General features: G+C 45.6%; 1 protein-coding gene across 3 annotated transcripts in view; it reads left to right on the top strand.

Moving 5' to 3' along the window:
* FBXO47 (F-box protein 47) overlaps positions 1-6,000 on the top strand; it is a 250,634-nt gene continuing 244,634 nt past the window's right edge. For 2 of the 3 annotated variants that reach the window (XM_030221121.1, XM_030221124.1), the window contains exon 1: positions 144-209. The gene's annotated coding sequence lies outside the window, so the exon portion shown is untranslated. Of the gene's footprint in view, positions 66-143; positions 210-6,000 lie in introns of those variants that run through there. The other variant, XM_030221122.1, reaches the window with a different exon arrangement.

Here is a 6,000-nt window from a genome sequence, read left to right as displayed (position 1 = left end):
GGCACGTGGCGCCGCGCGCTCCTGTCTTCCCATTAGCTATGCCGTCACGAGTTTGGCGTCCCATGGTAGGTTGTGCGGCTGGGCGGGAAACATGAGCTTCGATTGCTAGGCTCGCGGAGACGGTGTGAGGGAAGGGAAGAAAACTCTCCGCAAGTAGAGCGGTAGGGGGCGTGGAGGTGCCCAAAGTCGGCCGAGGCCTGGAAGTGAAGGTGAGGCTAGGTATATGTAGCGGAATGGGGTGGACCACAGGGGCCATGGCCTCCTCACCAATGTTTTGCCTAGGACAGCATCAGCTACCAGAGAACTTGGAACACGACTGGAGATTGATTTGTTTGGCCCCTCCAAACAAAAACATGTTCCTCCTTGTCAAGGGTCACGGCTGCAACCATGGTGGGGACAGTGCCCGAGCGACAGTGTGTGTGAGTGTGAGCATAAGAAAATATCACCCATTCCCTGAGGTTGGAGAAGGGGGAAGGATTACAGCCTAAATAAGGATGTAGTCAAATGTTTATCACAAGTTTTTCTCTCAGAATTGTTTCAATCAAATAGATTTCCTGTGTTATTGATTATCTACAAGCCACAAGAACAATTGCCAAATTAAGGAAAATGGTCACTAGAGCTGCCGGCACAATTACAGCTCCCTGTACTTAAGGCCGTTCGGTTTAGATCCGCGAGATCCACGTTTTACCCGAATTTGGTGTGCCTTCCTTTTGATTTTACGTATTACTGATTTTTTCCTCTAACGTATTGTTGGTTTCTCTGCATTAGAGTATTCTTTAACATTTTGACATTTTATTTTAAGGGCTGTAGTTAACCCCACTCCTATGACACTGAGGCAGGGAGAGAGGTAGAAAATAGCATAATAATAATAGTGTCATTGATGAGGTTTCTACACTTTTCCTCTACTAAGCTTATATAATTAAGTGGCCCTTTTGACAAAGGTGTGCTAGTGTTTTTAGCATGCGCTAAACACTAATGATGCCCATATATTCCTATGGGTGTCTAGTGTTTAGCACGTGCTAAAAATGGTAGTGCACCTTTGTAAAAGACCCCCTAAGGCTGGAAGCAGGGTTGCCAGGTGGAAAATTTTTTTCCCACCCAAACCAGCCTAAATCCAGCCCAAAACCCGCCCAAACTCAAACCCCGCCCCTGACACCCCCACCCCGCATCATCACCCCGCCCCGCCATCATCAGCCCCGCCTCCCCCGTCACGGCCCCGCCCAGAACGTCACTAACCCCGCCCCCCGCGGCCGAAAAAAACGCCTGAAAACCACCCAAAAGAAAAAAAAGAAGCCCAAAAAACCGCAACCCGCCGCAGGCAAAAATTTCCCACGGCGGGTTGCGGAAAACCGCCCACCTGGCAACTCTGGCAGGGTTGCCAGGTGGAAAATTTTTTTCCCACCCAAACCAGCCTAAATCCAGCCCAAAACCCGCCCAAACTTAAACCCCGCCCCTGACACCCCCACCCCCGCGTCATCACACTGTCCCCGCCGTCATCGGTCCCGCCTCCCCATCACGGCCCCGCCCAGAACGTCACTAACCCTGCCCAAAACGTCACTAACCCCGCCCCCCGCGGCCGAAAAAACCGCCTGAAAACCACCCAAAAGAAAAAAAAGAAGCCCAAAAAACTGCAACCCGCCGCGGTCAAAAATTTCCCGCGGCGGGTCGCGGAAAACCGCCCAATTGGGCGGTAAAACCGCCCACCTGGCAACACTGGAGCCTGGAAGGTGAGTAGAAAATAAATCATGACGACATCATCAATTGTTGCTATTTAAATAATTTGATAAAGGGGAAGTTAGTTTTATGAGGAGGCAGGGCATATTTAATGAAGGAAAGCACCTGCCATGTACTCTGCTATATTTCAAAGTTTTGTAGTGATTGTAGAAGAGTTATGCACCGTTTATATGTATAAATGGTGGATTTACAAATTCAAATCAGCATGCACATATAGGTAGCAATTTTAGAAAATTTGCTACTTATACATATATGCTGCCTCGTGCAGACAGTTCAGGGTGTGTTCTGGACCTGGTTTTATGCGGTCTCTCAAAATATGTGTGCATTCCCTATTTAAAAATTTTTCCCATTAGCACTTACTACACTTGTTTTGAGTCACACATGACAGCTAACTTGCCTGGAGTTTGGTGGAGACCTTAGGGAATTGTACTTACTGCTCAGGTTTTCAAAATCACATCAAAATGCCAAAAGCTAGAGTTTTAGAGTCTGCTTCCTTAATCAGTTGCCCACAGATGTAATGCTTTACAAAATCTACCACTTAAATGTGTAAGTACCCCACATACATGCACTTTGTCACATACTTACACATGCAAAGTCACAAGTGATGCCACTCCATTTTAATGTTTTCTTTTGCAAAATGGCATCTTATGATGTGGAAGTAATTCTTTGGCAGTGCTATACCTATTTTAGAAAAGGCTCTGCATTCACCAATACTTTTCTAAAATTGTAGAGGTTTTAAACACATGGACCTAAATGTCCATTTTCACATCTAGATATCCTGTAAAATGTTGTGCTCTATATCTAGGAAGTCATTATTCATTCTTATCTAATCTAATATAATGTTTTACTGCTAGGCTTTTTTAATGCTTTAAGCATCCCCTATGAGTTTCCTAAACCCCTAGGAGCAGCCATGTTTATGTTGATATACTGCCATATCTGGTGCACAGGTCACAGTGGTTACCAGATAAAACCAATAAAAACAACTTTTGAAAAGAACACCAATAAAATGATAGGGTAAGAACCACTCATACCACACAATACAGTAGGAAGTTAGAAGAGAAGCCATAATAAGATCAATATCATCAGTCAATGTGGACTATGTCAATATGAGACAGACTTAATTTCCTATCCAGTGTCTCTGAATCCAAATTCCAGGTCAAAAAAAAAAAGTTTGGATCAGTGTTCCAAATTTTCTGATATGGAATAGGGTCTGATTGGTGTTTGAATATTATAGAATCTCTTTTGCTATATTTTACCCAGAATGGGCCAATCAGATCTAGTCCAGAGGTAATTTTTGATTTTTTGATGATATGGATTTGATGAGTGATTCAACAGAATTGCTGGAGAGTTTCTAAGGCAGATAGTTTTTAAAGCCATTCTCCCCCAAATTCTATGTATGGTGCTCAAAATTGCACGTGTAATTTAATTGAGTAATGAGACAACTAGCATCAATAATTGGATGCTAACAATCAATTATTGGCATTGGCAACAATTTGGATTTATGCAAGCATCTTGCTAAGCGCTATTTTAGAAAGATACTAGTAAAAAAAAAAAAAAAAGCCCGTTTCTCATTGAAATGAAACAGGTGCTAGCAAGGTTTTCCTCGGAGTGTGTATGTTTGAGAGAGTGTGTGTGAGAGAGAGTGAATGTGTGAATGTTTGTGTGTGGCAGTGAGACTGGGTGCGAGTGTGTGTGAGAGAGAGAGTGTGTGTGTGAGAATGAGACTGTGTGCCAGGGGCCCCCCTCCCTCCCTCCGAGTTCCAGGGTCATCCCCCCCTCCCTCCGAGTTCCAGGGTCGTTGTACCCCCTCCCTCTGAGTTCCAGGGTCGTCCCCTCCCTCCAAGTTTCAGGGTCCCCCCTCCCTTCCAGTTCCAGGGTCGTCGTCCCTCCCTTCCTTCCAGTTCCAGGCCCCCTCCCTCCGAATTTTAAAAGTCACCTTGACTTACCCAGTCGGGGTTACGGTGGCCGGCAGCAGTGGTAAAAGGGCGTGCAGGCTCAGCCCTTCTCTCTCTCTGAGCTCTGGTCCCGCCCTTGTGGAAACAGGAAATGAAGGCGGGACCAGAGCTCAGAGAGAGAGAAGGGCCGAGCCTGTGCACCTTTTGCTGCTGCTGCTGGCTGCCGTAACCCCGACTGGGTAAGTCAAGGTTAGCGTTGCTGGGCTGGTGAACTCGGAGGGGACTGCCGAACTGAGAGGGGGTGGCGGGGGGTCACTTGCAACTGGGAGGGGGTGGCGGAGGGCTTAGAGGGGGGGTCAGCATTGCTGGGCTGCTGAATTGGGAGAGGACTGCCGAACTGGGAGGGGGTGGCGGAGGGCTTAAAGGGGGGGGGGTCAGCATTGCTGAGCTGCTGAACTCGGAGGGGACTGCCGAACTGGGAGGGGGTGGCGGAGGGCTTGGAGGGGGTCAGCGTTGCTGGGGGTGGTGTGGCAGGCGCTGTGTGAGATTGAAGTGAGTATGTGTGAGAGAGTGAATGAGTATGTAGGCTTCCCTTCCCTTTGAGGGCGGGGCAGTGAGAGCGAGTGTGATTAGGAACCCAGGAACACTACACGGCTTCACTGCCACGGAGTCAGCTTCAGAACATTGGAGGTGCGAATTATTATATTAGATGTGGGTAAAGTTTTAGCACACAACTGAAAAGGGGGCATAGCCATGGGAGGGGCATGGGCGGGTCAAGAGCATTCACTGAAGATGTGTGCAGTATTATAGAATTTGGGGGATCCATGCCTAATTTATGCATGAGAATTTACATCAAGTTTCAGTTAGTGTAAATCCTCACGACAAAAGTTGGGTTTAGATCCTGGTTTTACACGCTATTCTATAAACAGTGCCCAACTCAGAGCACCGTTTATAGAATAGCACTCAGTGCACATTTCTTTTCGGCACCCAAATTTGGGCACCGTATTTTTACTTGCAGCAAACAGAGGCATTCCCACTGGTGAGGTTTTAACATGTGCATGATTTTGAAAATGTGATCATCTGTGTGCAAATTAACCCAGAAAATATTGTATACCACAAAGAACTGGTGCAGATGTAACCGTATAGTTATTCTGGGGTAATTTTTGACAGCAGATGTACAGACACCTTTCACTTTGAAAATTTGGAAATATGCCCATACTTTTATTCATGAGCACAGTTAGAAATAACATTTTTAATTGCTATGGGATGTGCATTACCTCTTAATGTGTAGTTTTGAAATACTGTACCCAGATTGATCAGTATAAATGTAAATCTCTTGGGTATGTAGTAGGCCAGTTGCCTTGGATCCCTTTTGCTATAAGATGAAAAACCTTAGAATGCATTGAGGTGCATTTTTGAAAGAACGTCCAAGTCAGAATTGGGACGTCCTGCTCATAATTTCCAAACCAAAATGTCCATCTCACAGCCATTTTCAAACAGGAAAAACGCCAGGGTTTCCTGTTCAAAAATAAATGAGAACATCCAAAGTGAACAACCATTTTCCAAAATAAAATGTCCATATTATGAACACCAAAAAAACAGGGATAAGGACATCTGGCAGCATTTGTACAAAATTGACTACACAGATGCCCCAGCAGAGCAGTGGGGCAGCCTATTGGTCAGTGCAGTGGACTTTAATCTTGGACACCCAGGTTCATATTCCACTGCAACCCAATTATTTTAAATGGTGCATCCTCCAGAGACAGGGAAATACCTTCTGTACCTGAATGTGCACCATCTCAATAGCACTCAGGCTTGCAGGTGTCTTTAATATTCAGGTACAGTAGGTAAATCTCTGTTTCTGGGCTCACAATTTAAAGGCAAACAAAACAGAATTGAAGTGTGATTTTGAATTTACAGTCCATTGCACTGACCACTAGGCTACACTTCAAACCTAGTTGCTGCTGTATTCAGAATGCCCATTATATCTGATGTTGACAGAGAGCTTAGTTTCTCTTTCTGGTGCCACTTTCAGGGGTGAGGGAAGGGGAGAGTACCCACTGGGGGATTAAAGAGGGTTCATGCCTTACTCCCTCCAGTGGTCAGCTATTCAATCAGGGGACCTTTTAAACCTGTTTCAATCACATCCAGGGTATAAACTTAGGATGCCCTTCTTTTTTGACTTGGATGTTTCTTCCCGTTCAGTTTTTGCCATTGGACATCCTAAATTTGGGCCCTCTGTAGTCCTGCCACAACACGCCCCCTTGCTATTTGGACGAACTGCAGTGTACGTCCAAATTCTGCATTCAGCAATTGCGATTTGGATGTTTTTGACAGATGACTGTTTTTTTGGCCATTTTGAGACATCCAT

This window comes from Microcaecilia unicolor, chromosome 12 (assembly GCF_901765095.1).
Source record: "Microcaecilia unicolor chromosome 12, aMicUni1.1, whole genome shotgun sequence".
In the NCBI taxonomy this organism is placed as follows: Eukaryota; Metazoa; Chordata; class Amphibia; order Gymnophiona; family Siphonopidae; genus Microcaecilia; species Microcaecilia unicolor.
This window is presented reverse-complemented; position numbering and strand designations above follow the sequence as displayed.